Consider the following 15,249-nt stretch of genomic DNA (forward strand, 5'->3'; position numbering starts at 1 on the left):
ATCTCACAGTCCTCTGCCTGATCCAATACCCTTGCTGATCATACCACCTCTACAGCAACATTCACAGCCTCTATTGAGTAATCAAATCAATATCATTTACACACACACACACACATGCACACATGTAAAAGAGCTTGATGCTTGCTTCCCTCATGTCCTTCTTGATCAGGAAAGTAAAAATATGCTCCTCTTAGGCATCCTTATAACTACCTCAAATTTACAGTATATGGTCATTATTGCCAGAGGTCTAAAATTCAATGCCCTTTGGCAAATCAATGTCACCCACATCCTCAAATTCAGCTATCAAAAAGATATCTTTATCACTGTTGACACATACTCCAATTTCATATGGACTGCATCCCAAATGGGAGGAAGCTAAAAAAATTAATTTACCACATACTCTCCACCTTTGCTGTCATGGGTGTTCCTCAACAGATAAAAACTGATAATGGCCCTGCTTGTACTAGCTCCCAATTCAAGACCTTCTGTTCATAATAGGCAATTGCCCATCACACTGAGATTCCTTATGCCCCCACAGCCAAGGAATCATAGAAAGAAGACATCAAACTCTAAAGTCCAACGTAAAAAACAAAGAACAATCAATCACCTTGCCTCTAAATACAATTAACAATGGCCCTAGCAACTCTAAATATATTTAGTATTTACAAAGGCTCCGAACATCCTATTTCTCTCCACTGGCACACACAAGGAGTTACTCCTCCAATCCTGGTAGGATGGACTGATCCCTTAAACAGAATATGGAAGGGACCCAACCCTCTCTTCATGACAGGAAGTTATTTTGCTTGTGTGTTTCTACAGTACATGCTGAGGCCTATATGGGGCCCAGCCAGGAATGTCTGATATCAGCCCTACTAACCAAACGATAGCCAGTTTATTAGTGACAGGTCATGGATTGATGAGGTGACAAAGACCTCACCCACTTCAGGACAATAAATTCTTCCGGGAAAGACATCTATGACCTGGTGGCCTAAGCCCAGACCATGTGTCCTCCATGGTTTCTCTCTCTTCCATTCTTATGGTTGTTTTTTAATTCTCTATTCTGATGCTGCTACTGCCGATCTACTCCCTAATCTTCCCAATAGCCGATCTACTCCCATCTTCCCACTGGAGATGTTCTTGTTAGAGAAACCTATTACAGATACAACAAAGTTATAAGAATAAAGGAAAGCCCTCCAAAAGGGTGCCAGGAGCCTTAAAGAATTCTAATATATCCAGAGTGCCTTGGCCTGTATCACCCCTTGGCCTGCTTCCACTATTAGCAATCAAACAGGGAAAAATCCTGTTTTCAAGATGTTAACACCTATGGTAGTTGAAACTATTGGAAATGTTAAGTAGAAATATACTTGAACCAACAACCAAACCCCAAGAAACTGTATATCCTAAACTGTCTAGAAGTAACATGGGAGGGCATGAGTATTTGGCAAATTTTATCTCCACCCATCTACTCAATACACTGTGGCTGATTTACACATTTCTCGACAAGTGTTCCAGCTCCACAAACAGTCCTAGTTTATCAACGTACTGTGTACCAGAAAATTAAAGTCACCAAGGAGCTCCAAGTCCCCCTTTCCTGGAACAGTACATCCGGTATGTGGATGACCTCCTACCCCTAACAACTCACCCCGATTTCTCCCACTGCTTTTTCTGTGCCTCTGCTTCCTGGTTATTGTTGCCAGCTGTTTCTATTAACATCTCACTTCATGAGACCCACAGACCCTCACAGACACAAAAGTTACAGAAGATTCCTCTTTTTAATGTATCCTTCCCCCTTTTGCTTCATAGGACCCTCTTCCAGGTCAAATTCTGCATGTTCCCATAACATCACTGACACCAAGCCTATATGTGTTAATTCCCACTCTACCCCTCTTCTCTAGTGCAATAAGATCATCAGTCCCTGGTCTACCTCGTCACCCAAAGGTATTTGCAACCCAGTAATGATGACCCCACAGGTCTAACTGTACAAATCTGAAGAACTGGCCTGGCAGCGAGGAGGAGACTGGAAAAAGAGATAGTTACCCCATGCTTGTCCTGGCCATCTCAGCAGGAGAAATGGGTGCTGCTGAGGTGACCCTGGCACAAAGACAATACATGGCTGATGACTTCCAGGACAAGCTTAAACACATCATGACCTTACCAACAGGAGAGATCTCAAGCAGCTGGCCGCTGAGCAGGAAGGAACTTATGTTGCTGTTGGGGAGGAGTGTTGTTTCTATGTTAATGAATCTGGCTTGGTAGTACAAAGCATACCAGTATTTAAGGATCTCTGGAGAGATTTCTGAGTCCGGTATGATTTCTGAGTCCGATATGCCCCTGATACCTCAACACCATGGTATTCAAACCTTCTGGTGGCTGCCTCCTCCCAGCTCCCTGTTTCCAATTTCTAAAACAGCAAGTAAGCAGAACTGTCCAAGTCACTTCCGACCAGGATCTGGTTCAGTACCAAACCATCCCAAATTTGCCTTGTACAAAATAGGGGGAAGGAGATTTGGTACTGGGGAGCTGTGGAATCATTAGCAACAGGCCTGAAGCAAGAACGGGATCGAGGCATGTCCAACACCAAAAATCCCACCCTAAGATTGACAGGCGTAGGATTGCTCGCCCACTGTCCCAAGCCTGTGTGTCTCAGGGAACACAGCACAGTGTCCCAAACATTGCCCCACTGGAGGAGGTCACATAGTCAGGTTGCCAGGTTCAACTTCCTCTTCCCTAATAAGGCCATGTCCAGCAGCACCTCAAATTCCTCCTCATGAAAATGAGGCATCTCAAGGAACCTGGGCCGGGCCAATGACGTACACTCACCCCATAAGCACTGCTCAACCCCAACGATTTAAATAGCCTCTATCTCCCCATTAAATGAGCGATCTCACTGATGCTGTCTCCCAAGAGTCTGTTCTCACTGACACTCACTGCCATCTAAGGTCTTTCAACCCTCATGTATTCCAGCCCTGCTCCCCAACTCAGGATCCACCATTTGCAATCACAGGCTGGTCATGATGCTATGAGTGGGGAGGCAGAGCATGAATAAAGTGTATACTAAGCAGGTTATACTTATGAATGTGTGTATACATATAACAACAATTAATGAAAAGAGGACATGATATTGAAAGAGAGCAAGAAGGCATATTAAGAAAGGTTTGGAATGGGGAAAAAAGGAAAATTATGTAATTACATTATACTCTCAGAAAAAGAAATTTTAAAAAAATCTCAGCATGTGTATATGAATCAAAACTCTCTACATCAATGGAGTGGTAGCTCAGTGGTTAAGAGCACTAGCTGCTCTTCCATAGAACTCTGGATTGATTTTCAGCACCCACAAGGCTGCTAATCACCTTTTATAATTCAAGTTCCAGTGAAACAACACCTTTTCTCACCTCCACATACAATGCATGCAAGTAATACACAAACATACCTTTAGGCACAACATACATAAAAATGAAGAAAATTTTCAAAAAATGCCTCCTCAGCAACTGAAACACTTCTTTTAACATGATAAAGAAAAGCTCAAAGGAAATATCTCATTTAAAAATCAAAACTTGGGGAAAGCAACAGTCCCAGATCCAAGATGGCAGCAAGTAGGAGGCTGATGAAGGAGCTTGGAGAGATCTGCAAATGCAGAATGAAAAACTTGCATACCATCCAGGTTGATGACGCTAATCAATTGACTTGGCAAGGGCTTATTGTTCCTGACAACCGTCCATATGATAAGGGAGCCTTCAGAATTGAAATCAACTTTCCAGCAGAGTATCCAAACCACCCAAGATCACATTTAAAACAAAGATCTACCACACTAACATCGATGAGAAGGGGCAGGTCTGACTCTCAGTTATTAGTGCTGAAAACTGAAAGCCAGCCACCAATACTGACCAAGTAATCCAGTCCCTCATAGCACTGGTGAATGACCCCAGCCTGAGCACCCACTCCAGGCTGACCTAGCTGAAGAATACTCTAAGGACCTTAAAAAGTTCTGTAAGAATACTAAAGAGTTTACAAAGAAATATGGGGAAAAACAATCCGTGGACTAAAGTCTGACATGAGTGATTCCAGCAAGTTTGAGCAGAGACCACAAGCAGTGCATTCAGACACCCTGCAAAGAAGGGCTCTGTGGAAATTGACACGTGCCACCAACGGGCTTCCGCTATTGGCAGTTTCTAACTTTCTACAGTTTTCTTAATCAAAAGTGGTCTAGGTAACTTGTAAAGAAGGATTTAAATTTAAATGTTCTAAAAATCAAAATATTTGAAATCAAAACCTTCTTATAGAGACCTTGCTAAAAGAATGAAAGTAAGGCGCATGGGTCTTAAAGAATTTGGTGCATATACTTAATAAAGGAATTGCACTCACAATATGTCCAGAACACTCATGGCTCAGACATAAGAAAGGTAGGTATCCAGTTTAAAACGTGGGCAATTTATTTGAAGAGACATATTACCAATGAAGTCATATGGATTTTAAGGTATGCCAGTGACAAGATTCACATTATAGCGATTCCATTAAAACAGTAATAACATTCCAGTATGAGCATGCTACAGAACTCCCTTAGCACAGAGGAATTTCAATCTCTGTTCTAGCAAGGGATCACATCCAAACACCTAGGCCTGTGTGACTCATCTGGATTGCAGACACAATACACACATCTAATCCCACTGGCTAGAATACAAACACAGTGTTAGTATACATCTTTAAGGTAAAATTAGTTTGTAGAGGGAAGCAGCCATGTTTGAAAGTCACATCTGATTGAGGAGCAGACACAGCAGTGAACCAGAGAAAGGTCTGACAGTCTGAGTCACAGATAGGATCTGCCCAACTCCATGAGAGAGATGGGAAAGGAAGGGTATTTAAGAGCAGTGCAGGGGGACTAAGGGGACACCCACAGATGCCTGAGCACCCAGAAGAGCCTCACAAGCGCTCTCCACCTGAGCCCAAGATGAGGCCCCCACTGAACATCCAGGGACAGACCGCCAGGAACTCTCCAGGCACAGGTAGCATGGTGCTCTCTGGGAACTGGTCCATTCCAGCCCAGAGAGAGGGCCGGGTCACCACCATCAGGACTCAGGGCCTACCCGCAGACAACTAAGCACCCAGAAGAGCCTCACAAGTGCTCTCCCACCTGAGCCCATGGAGAAACAGAAGAGTCACTGCCATCAGAACTCACTGCCTGCCTGCAAAAAGCTGAAAATCCAGGAGCAACCTCCCTCCTGAGCCCACCGGCCCTCAGACACACAGGAACGACAAAGTCCAGTCAGAGACAAGATCACCTAACTTCACAGATAACAAGATGGCAAGAGGCAAGCACAAGAACCTAAGGAAGAGCAGTGCAGGAAGAGAGACAGTCAGGTGGGAGTCAGTGGACTGAGTGCAGTGCACTGGAATGGAGTTCCCGCAGGGAGGCAGAGGCACTTGAAGTCAGAGAATGGGAAGGAGCCAGAAGATTAGAACAAATTGCCAGAGTTACTTTGAGGCCAAGATGGACTGTTCAATGAGAAACTCAGAGAAGCCAGACTAAATCACTCATCTTCGAGAGGTTATTAAACCATAATCCAGACAGAGTACGGCTGAGTTGATCCAGCCAGAGTACAGCTGAGTTGATCCAGCCAGAGTACAGCTGAGTTGATCCAGCCAGAGTACAGCTGAGTTGATCCTTCCAGAGTACAGCTGAGTTGATCCGGTCAGAGTACAGCTGAGTTGATCCAGCCAGAGTACAGCTGAGTTGATCCTTCCAGAGTACAGCTGAGTTGATCCTTCCAGAGTACAGCTGAGTTGATCCTTCCAGAGTACAGCAGAGTTGATCCGGCCAGAGTACAGCTGAGTTGATCCAGCCAGAGTACAGCTGAGTTGATCCAGCCAGAGTACAGCTGAGTTGATCCAGCCAGCCAGAGTTCAGAAAGAGGGAGAAGGGTGATTTCGTTCAGAAAGAGAGAAAAGGGTGATTTCATTCAGCAGTACACCTTCAAGGTGACAACTAATCTGGCGATTAAAAGCTACTTTTGCACCTTACAAGGCTGGTGGGGTGTCAGATGTGTCAACCACAGAGACTGTTTGGCAGTGCCTTTAGAATCTACCTACAGACCGCATGAATCAGTCATTCTCTTCCTGTTTGACCTATGAGAAATGAAGGCACGCACGTTTACCATCTCTTCCACAGAAATGCTTATTGCCGTTCCACTTTTCAAAGCTAAAGAGCCAAAATTGTCTCCTATTGTGTTGCCCTGGTTTCCCACAGGGCGAATCTCCTGTGCCCGTTGTGGCAAATCTGTTCAGAACTACACATGGCCTTCTGCTGCCGTTGTATAAAAGCAATTCCTACAAAGGTAGTTTCCCAAGAGTCAGCAGATGCTCTCATTGTGTTGGCTTTGATAACAGGCTGCTTATCCTAGACCTTTGGTCTCTATGTTGGTGGTGCGTCTGGCTCATGATTCGTGGGAATTCGTGCAGAATTCACCTGCAGTACCGTTGAATCTCTCCATTGTTGCTTTCATTTTTTCCATAGGATTAAGATCTTTTTAGGGTTTGTTTGTGCCTGAAAACAGAATTATGTTGTTCCATGTCAAATGCTTTTCCGGCCTTCTAATCCCTACCCTTAGGTAATCAGCGTCCTGAGCGGTATTTGTCCATAAGATGAAATAGTCGGTTGTGTGAAAGAGGCAAACACCAGGTCAGTTCTGTCCTCGAGGAAGCACTGGTGCTGCGAGCAGGAAGGACTCCACAGGCATTGCCACTTAGACTTCCGCTGCTCAAGTGGTGCTGAAAAATGTGCCCAGACTTCTCCAGTCTTGTGTTTATGTTCCCAAAACAAATCTATCCACTTTCCCTCATCCAGAATGCACTGTTTCTACCCCACCCCCAAGTGTTTAACTAGTGATAATTGGCCTTCTGCCAAATTCCATAGGTACCAATTTACACAGGTGCCATCCTGGCATAATATTGGTCACATGAGGACATATCATCTAATGTTGTATTGCTTTCAGGACAGATACTTCTTTAGTTCCCGTCTTCTCATTACAATGTTAGCAAGCCCACTTCTCCCTAATTTGTATGATCTTACAGAAGAAGATTTTAAATGGCTGTGGCTTTCCTATGGTTGTTTCAACATGACACAACATCTGTCTTTCAGAGACATCTTAAAACAGGAAGTAGATAAAGCTTCCTGAACAGATTATTCTTGCTGTTTGTTCATAGGAGAGCTCACTTTACTGTGCATAGGAGGTAATTCCTTTTTATTTTATATTCTCTGCATTTATATTACATATATTATCCCCTTCCTCCAATACCATCCCCCCTTCCTTCCTACTACCTATATGAAGGTGCTCCCTCTCAAAACATCCTTCTCCCACCTTCAGCAACTTGGCTTTCTCCTATTGGGAAAATGTGCCTTTGCTGGACTAAAGGCCTCTTTTCCCATTGATGTCAGAAAATGCTATCCTCTGCTGCATATGCACCTGGAGCCATGGATCTCTCCATTCAAACTCATTGGTTGGTGTTTTGTCCCTGGGAGCTGTGGTGGGTTTGGTTAGTTGATCATTTTGTCCTTCCCATGGGGTTGCAGATCCTTTCAGCTCCTTCAGTCCTTTCTCTAGCTCCTCCAATGGGGTCCTCATGTTCAGTTTGATGCTTAGCTGCAAATATCCTCCTCTGTATCAATATGGCTCTGAGGAGGCATCCATATCAGGTTCCTTCCAGTAAGCTCTACTGGCATCAGCAATAGTGCTTGGTTTCGTGACTGCATATGGGATGAAAACCCAGGTGAGTCGAGCTCTGAATGATCTTTTCTCCAATTCCTGCTCCATTATTTATCCCATTATTTTCTCCCATGACCGTTTTGTTCTCCCTTCTAAGAAGGACTGAGGCATTCACCTTCTGGCCTTTCATCTTTTTGAGCTTCATTATTTCTGTGAATTGTTTTTTGGGTATTCTGAGCTTTTGGAGCTAGTATCGCCTTGTCAGTGAGTACATACCATGAGCGTTCTTTTGTGACTGTGTTACCTCACTGAATATGATAGCTTCAAATTCCATCCATTTGCCTAGGAATTACATGACATCATTGTTTTTAATAGCTGAGTAGTACTCCGTTGTGTAAATGTACCACAATTTCTGTAGCCATTCCTCTGTTGAAGAACATCTTGGTTCTTTCCAGCTGTTGGCTATTATAAATAAGGTTGCTACCAACATGATTCAGCATGTGTCCTTGTTAGATGTTGAAGTTTCTTTTGGGTATATGCCCAGGAGTGGTATAGCTGAGTGCTCAGGTAGTTCTATGTCCAATTTTCAGAGAAATCACCTGACTGATTTCCAGAGTGATTGTACCAGTTTACAACCCCACCAATAGTGGAGGAGTGTTCCTCTTTCTCCACAATATAGCCAGCATCTGCTGCCACCTGAGTTTTTGATCTCATCCACTCTGACTTGTGTGGGGTGGAATCTTAAGGGTTATTTTGATTTGCAATTCCCTGATGACTAGGGATGTGGAGAATTTCTTTAGGTGCTTCTTGGCCATTCGATATTCCTCAGTTGAGAATTCTTTTTAAAGCTCTGTACCCCCATTTTAATAGGATTATTTGATTCCCTAGGGTCTAACTTATTGAGTTCTTCCTATATACTAGATACTAGCCCACTATCAGATTAGGATTGGTAAAGGTCGTTTCCCAATCTGTTGTTTGCTGTTTTGTCCTTTTGAGAGTATCCTTTGCATTGCAGAAGCTTTGCAATTTTATGAGGTCCCATTGTCCATCCTTGGTCTTAGAGCACGAGCCATTGGTGTTCTGTTCCAGAAATTTTCCCCTGTGCCTATGTGTTCTAAGTTCTTCCCCACTTTCTGTTTTATTAGTTTCAGAGTACCTAGTTTTATGTGGAGGTCTTTGATCCACTTGGACTTGAGCTTTTTACAAGGAGATTAGATAGGATCTATTTGCGTTCTTCTTCTGCATGCTAACTGTCAATTGAGCCAGCACCATTTTTTGAAGAGGCTGAAAGACCAGGATAAATCCTGACCCTCTAACAGGTAAAGTATAAGAAGCCTAGCAGGTAAAGTAGAGCCAAAAATGTAGGATAGCCGGTTCAGTGACTCTGTTTCAGGAACTGACTGACCATAAAACCATAAAAGTTAAAATAACACCTTATAAACAATCTTGAGAAACCAGGTCTTTTCCTTGGGATTCTTCTCTGGTATTTTTGGCATTTTCCAACGAAGTACTCCCTCCTCACTTGGGTTGTTTTTTTTGTTTTTTTTTTTTCTTTAAAAACCGCATTCTCCCAGCCACTCGGGGTCAGACTCCTCTACCCCTGTGTGGGATATGAGTCTTGACCCCAGTGCACTGGTTGATCAATAAACCTGGTGTAATTGCAGCAAGAACGTTATCTCATGAGTTCTCGGGGGTTAGTGTAATCCCGAGACTTGAGTAAGGGTTTCCCCTCTGCAGGGGGTCTTTCAAGGCCATCCTTTTTCATTGAATGTTTTTAGCTCCTTTGTCAAAGATGAAGTGACCATCTGTGTGTAGGTGCATTTCTGGGTCTTCAATTCTATTCCATTGACCTACCTGCCTGTTTCTGCCTGTTCTGTATTGATATACCAGGCAGTTTTTATCACAATTGATCTGTAATACAGTTTGAGGTCAGAGATAGTGATTTGCCCTTGGAAGGTTTTTTTTTTTTTTTTTTTTTTGTTTTGTTTTTTGTTTTTTTTTTTTTTTTTTTTTTTTTTTTTGTTTTTTTGAGACTAGTTTATATTGTCCTGGGTTTTTAATTATTCCAAATAAAATTGCAAATTGTTCTTTCTAACTCTATATAGAATTGAGTTGGAATTTTGATGGGATTGCATTGAATCTGTAGATTGCTTTTTGTAAGATGGCCATTTTTAAAATGTTGATCCTTCCAATCTATGAGCATGGGAGGTCTTTCCACCCTTTGAGGTCTTCTTCAATTTCCTTCTTCAAAGACTTGAAGTTCTTTCATATAGATCCTTCCCTTGCTTGGTGAGGGTCACCCCAAGGAATTTTATATTCCTTCTGACTATAGTGAAGGTGTCAATTCTCTAATTTCTTTCTCAGCCTGTTTATCTTTTGAGTAGAGGAAGGCTACTGATTTGTTCAAGTTAATTTTATATCCAACCACTTTGCTAAAGTTGTTTATCAAGTGTAGTGTTGGGAGCTATTCGCAGCCTGCTCCATCAGCTAAGGGTTAGCTGAACTGCCTGTTTGTATGCCTTGACTTTGGGAAAACAACATACCTTCCTTTGTAATACTAATTGGCTCAGTCCCAAGCCTTAGCTTGACACCTGTCCGGTTTTGGCTATCTCAGGATATAGACTCACCCCAGGGGGTGACGCTTCTATCCAGCAGCTAGGAAATTTGCATACTGCCTTTTTAATTCTTTATCTGGAGCTGGTGTTCAGTTAAAGTTGGAGTTGGAGTTGGAGTTTGGAATAAAGCATTTCTGGTAACATGAATAATAGAGTCATGTCTTTCTTTTAAATCCTCAGGCCTTCGCCTGATTCAGAGTAGCTGTTTGTGGTGCGGGCACTCAAAATGGAGGTTCCACTAAGAATTGAACTCGGATCGCTGAATTCAGAGTCCAGAGTGCTAAACATTACACTCTAGTGGAATTTTTGGGGTCACTTAAGTATACTGTCTTATCTGCAAATAGTGATATTTTGACTTCTTTCTTTCCAATTTGTATCCTTTGACCTCTTTTTGCTCTCTGATTGCTCTGGTTAGGGCTTCCAGGAAGAGGTAGTGGGAGAGCCTTATCTAGTCCCTGATTTTATTAGGTGTGCTTTAAGTTTCTCCCCATTTAGCTTGATGATGACTACTGGTTTGCTATATATTGCTTTTACTATGTTTAAGTATGAGTCTTGGATTCCTGCTCTTTCGAAAACTTTTAACATGAATGGGTGTTGAATTTTGTCAAATGCTTTTTCAGCATCACGTAAGAAGATCATGTTGGTTTTTTTTTTTCCTTCAGTTTGTTTATATAGTGGATTACATTGTTGGATGTCTGCGTATGGAACCATCCTTGCATCCCTGGAATTAAGCCTACTTGATCATGGTGAATGATCGTTCTGTTGTGTTCATGGTTTGGCCTGCAAGAATTTTATTGAGTATTTTTGCATTAATGTTCATGAGGGAAACTGGTCTGAAGTTCTCTTTCTTTGTAGGTTCTTTGTGTGCTATACTAATGAGTGTAATTGTGGCTTCGAAACATGAGTTGGGTAGTGTTCCCTCTGTCTCTATTTAGTGGAATAGTTTGGAAAATATTGGTTTTAGGTCTTCTATGAAGGTCTCATAGAATTCTGCATGGAAACCCATCAGGTCATGGGCTTTTGTTTGTTTGTTTGTTTGGGAGGCTTTTGATGACTGCTTCTATTTCTTTGGAGGTTATGGGACTGTTTAGATGGTTTATGTGATCCTGATTTAACTTTGGTACCTGGTATCTGTCTAGAAAATTGTCTATTTCCTCTAGATTTTCCAGTTTGGTTGGATATAAGCTTTTGTAATAGGATCTGATGATTTTTTGAATTTCCTCAGTTTCTGTTGTGTCTCCTGCTTCATTTCTGATTATGTTAATTTGGATACTCTTTCTGCGCCCTCTAGTTAGTATGGTCAAGGATTTTTTGATTTGTTAATTTTTCTCAAAGAACCAGCTCCTGGTTTTGTTGATTTTTTTGTATAGTTCTTTTTGTTTCAATTTCTGATCTGAGTGTGATTATTTCCTGCCATCTACTCCTCTTGGGTATATCTGCTTCTTTTTGTTCTAGAGCTTTCAGCTGTGCTGCCAAGCTGTTAGTGTATGCTCTCTCCAGTTTGTTTTTAGTGGCACTCGGAGCCATAAGTTTTCCTTTTAGCACTGCTTTCATTGTATCTTATAACTTTGGGTAAGTTGTGCTTTCATTTTCATTAAATTCTAAAAAGTCTTTGATTTCTTCCTTTATTTCTTCCTTGACCAAGCTATCATTGAGTAGAGCATTGTTTCACTTCCATGTGCATGTGGGCTTTTTGTTGTTTTTGTTGTTGTTATTGAAGACCAGCCTTAGTCCATGGTGATTTCATAGTATACAAGGGAGTATTTTGATGTTCTTGTATCTGTTGAGACCTGTTTTGTGACCACCTATATGGTCAGTTTTGGTGAGGTGCTGAGAAGAAAGTATATTCTTTTGTTTTAGGATGAAATACTCTATAGATGTTTGTTAAATCTACTTGGCTCATAACTTCTGTTAGTTTCACTGTGTCTCTGTTCATTTTCTGCTTCCATGATCTGTCCATTGATGACAGTAGGGTGTTGAAGTCTCCCACTATTATTGTGTGTGGTTCAATATATGGTTTGAGCTTTGATAGAGTTGTTTTTTTTTTTTTTTTTTTTTAATGAATGTGGGTGGCCTTGTATTTGGAGCATAGATGTTCAGCATTGAGAGTTCATCTTGATAGATTTTGTTCTGTGATGTGTAAAAAGTGTCCTACCTTATTTTTTTTGATGACTTTTGATTGAAAATCTATTTTATTTGATATTAGTATAGCTACTTCAGCTTGTTTTTTTTTGGGGGGGGGACCATTTGTTTGGAAATTTTTCCCCCAAATTTTACTCTGTCTTTGTTGTTGAGATGACTTTCCTGTACGAAGAAAAATGTTCAATCTTGTTTCCATATCCAGTCTGATAGTCTATATCTTTTTCATGGGGAATTGAGTCCATTGATGTTAAGGGATATTAAGGTATAGTGATTGTTGTTTCCTGCTATTTTTGTTGTTAGAGGTAGAGTTATGTTTGTGTGCTTTTCTTCTATGTGGTTTGTTAAAAGAAGATTAATTTCTTGCTTTTGCTTGGGTGTAGTTTTCCTCTTTATTGTGGAGATTTCCATCTATTATCCTTTGTAGGGCTGAATTTGTAGACAGATATTGTGTAAATTTATTTTTGTCCTAGAATATCTTGGTTTCTTCATCTGTGGTAATTGTGAGTTTTGTTGTATATAGTAAACTGGGCTGGCATTTGTGCTCTTTTAGGGTTTATATGAAGTCTGCCCAGGATTTTCTAGCTTTCACAGTCTCTGTTGAAAAGTCCAGTGTAATTCTGATCAGTCTGCATTTATATGTTACCTGTCCTTTTTTCCTTACTGCTTTTAGTATTCTTTCTTTGTTTTGTGTATTTGGTGTTTTGACTATTATGTCTCCAGAGGAGAGTCTTTCTTGGTCCAATATATTTGGAGTTCTGTAGGCTTCTTGTATGTTCATGATTATCTCATTCTTTAGGGTAGGGACGTTTTCTTTTAATTTTGTTGAAGATATTTACTGGGCCTTTTAGTTAGGAGTCTTTGCTCTCTTCTACACTGATTTTTTTAGGTTTGGTCTTCTTATAGTGTCCTGAATTTCCTGGATGTTTTGGGTTAAAAGCTTTTTGGTTTTTGCCTTTTCATGACTGTTGTACTAATGTTTTCTTTGGTACCTTCTGCCCCTGAGGTTTTCTCTTCCATCTCTTGTATTGTGTTGGTAATGCTTGTTTCTATGATTTCTGATGTCTTTCCTAGGTTTTCCAACTTCAGGGTTGTCTCTTTTTGTGATTTCTTCCTTTTTTCCATTTCTGTTTTCAATTCCTTCACCTCTTTGGCTGTGCATTCCTTTAGCTCTTTCAGTGATTTGGTAGGAGGGTGTTTACTCTTTAAGGGCTTCTTGTTTGCGTGTGTTCTTCTGGCTTTCCTATACTTCTTTAAGTGTGTTATTTATGCACTTTTCGAGGATCTCCATCATCATCATGAAGTATTATTTTAAGTCTAAACTGTGTGTGTGTGTGTGTGTGTGTGAGAGAGAGAGAGAGAGAGAGAGAGAGAGAGAGAGAGAGAGAGAGAGAGAGATGGAATATCCACTATTTGTTGTGGTGGGAGAACTGTGTTCTGATGTTGCCAGGTTGTCTTGGTTTCTGTTTTTTATATTTTTATACTTGCTTCTTGCCATCTTGTTATTGGTGATACTAGGTGATCCTGTTGTCTCTGACTGGAGCTTGTCTCTCCTGTAGGTCTGTGGACCCGTGGTTTCAGGAGGGAGATAGCTCCTGGGTATTCGGCTCTCTGGGTCGGCTGTGAGTTCTGATGGCAGTGCCCAGTCCTGATGCAACTGTGCTTGCTTTGTCCCTGGGCCTGAAGTGTCTGTTCCCAGGCAGCACTGGTACCTGTGTCCAGAGAGTTCCAGACAGCCTCTCCCAGGATAGTCAGTGGAGAGGGTCTGTAAACTCCTCCCTGGGCTCAGGACTGAGAGCCTTCCTGCGGCTCTTCCAGTGCCCAGCAACCTGTGGGCAGGTCTCTAGCCCTGATGAACACAATTTCTTCTTTATGTCTATCTTTTTGGATGTTCATAACATTAGTAATCTGGCCACCATGCTATGTGACAATCTCAAGGGTGGCAGAAGTGGGGGTCCTACAGGGTACGTGCACCAGAGCATGCAGTCCCATAACAATGAAAGAACAGTTCTTACTCCTGTTGTTCTCAAAATGAAATTTGGGGGTTTTAGACACATCTGGATCTCACTCTCGCTCGGGGTCCTGCCCCTCTGTCTGGCCTGGTCACACAGATTACTTTCCCCATAGAAAGAAGCCCTGGCAACTGGTCTGACTCTTAGGGTCATTGCTTACAGCTTAAGACGTTTTCTACTGATACTAAACAATCACACAGAGTACTTACATTGATCAAGGTCATAACAAAACCACAAAATAATAGCATCCCCCTCGTTCTGCCAGTATTAGTGACTACTATTTTTTGTCATTGGGCTCTCTAGCCTGAAATTCTTCTTCCTTCCTGCTAGATAATAGTAACTATGCCCATTGGGCTTAACACAGGGACCCAATGAAGGAGCTAGAGAAAGAACTGAGGGAGCTGAAAGGGTCTGCTACCCTATGGGAAGAACAACAGTAACAACCAACCAGAACTCCCAAGAACTAAAACACCAACCATTGAACACACCTAGAGAGACTCATGGTTCCAGTTGCATATGTAACAGAGGTAGCATTGTCTGGCATCAATGGGAGAAGAGGCCTTTGGTTCAGTGAAAGTGCGTTTTCCCAGTGTAGGGGATTACCAAGACGCTGAGGTAGAGAGGGAGCACCTTCATAGAAACAAGTGGAGAGGGAGGGGCATGGGAATGGGAGGAAAGGGAATAACATTTGGAATGTAAATACATAGAATATCCAATATTTTTTAAAAGTAACCACGAAGGGCTGGAAAGGTGGTTCAGCAGTTAGAGGCATTTCTACTCTTGCAA

General features: G+C 41.8%; 1 pseudogene across 1 annotated transcript; it reads left to right on the top strand.

Moving 5' to 3' along the window:
- Window positions 1-3,583: 3,583 nt before the first annotated feature.
- LOC308415392 (ubiquitin-conjugating enzyme E2 L3-like) lies at window positions 3,584-4,043 on the top strand (annotated as a pseudogene). The gene has a single exon. The product of its transcript is annotated as a ubiquitin-conjugating enzyme E2 L3-like (transcript).
- Window positions 4,044-15,249: the final 11,206 nt, after the last annotated feature.

This window comes from Micromys minutus (genome assembly GCF_963924665.1).
Source record: "Micromys minutus genome assembly, chromosome: X".
NCBI classification, from domain to species: domain Eukaryota; kingdom Metazoa; phylum Chordata; class Mammalia; order Rodentia; family Muridae; genus Micromys; species Micromys minutus.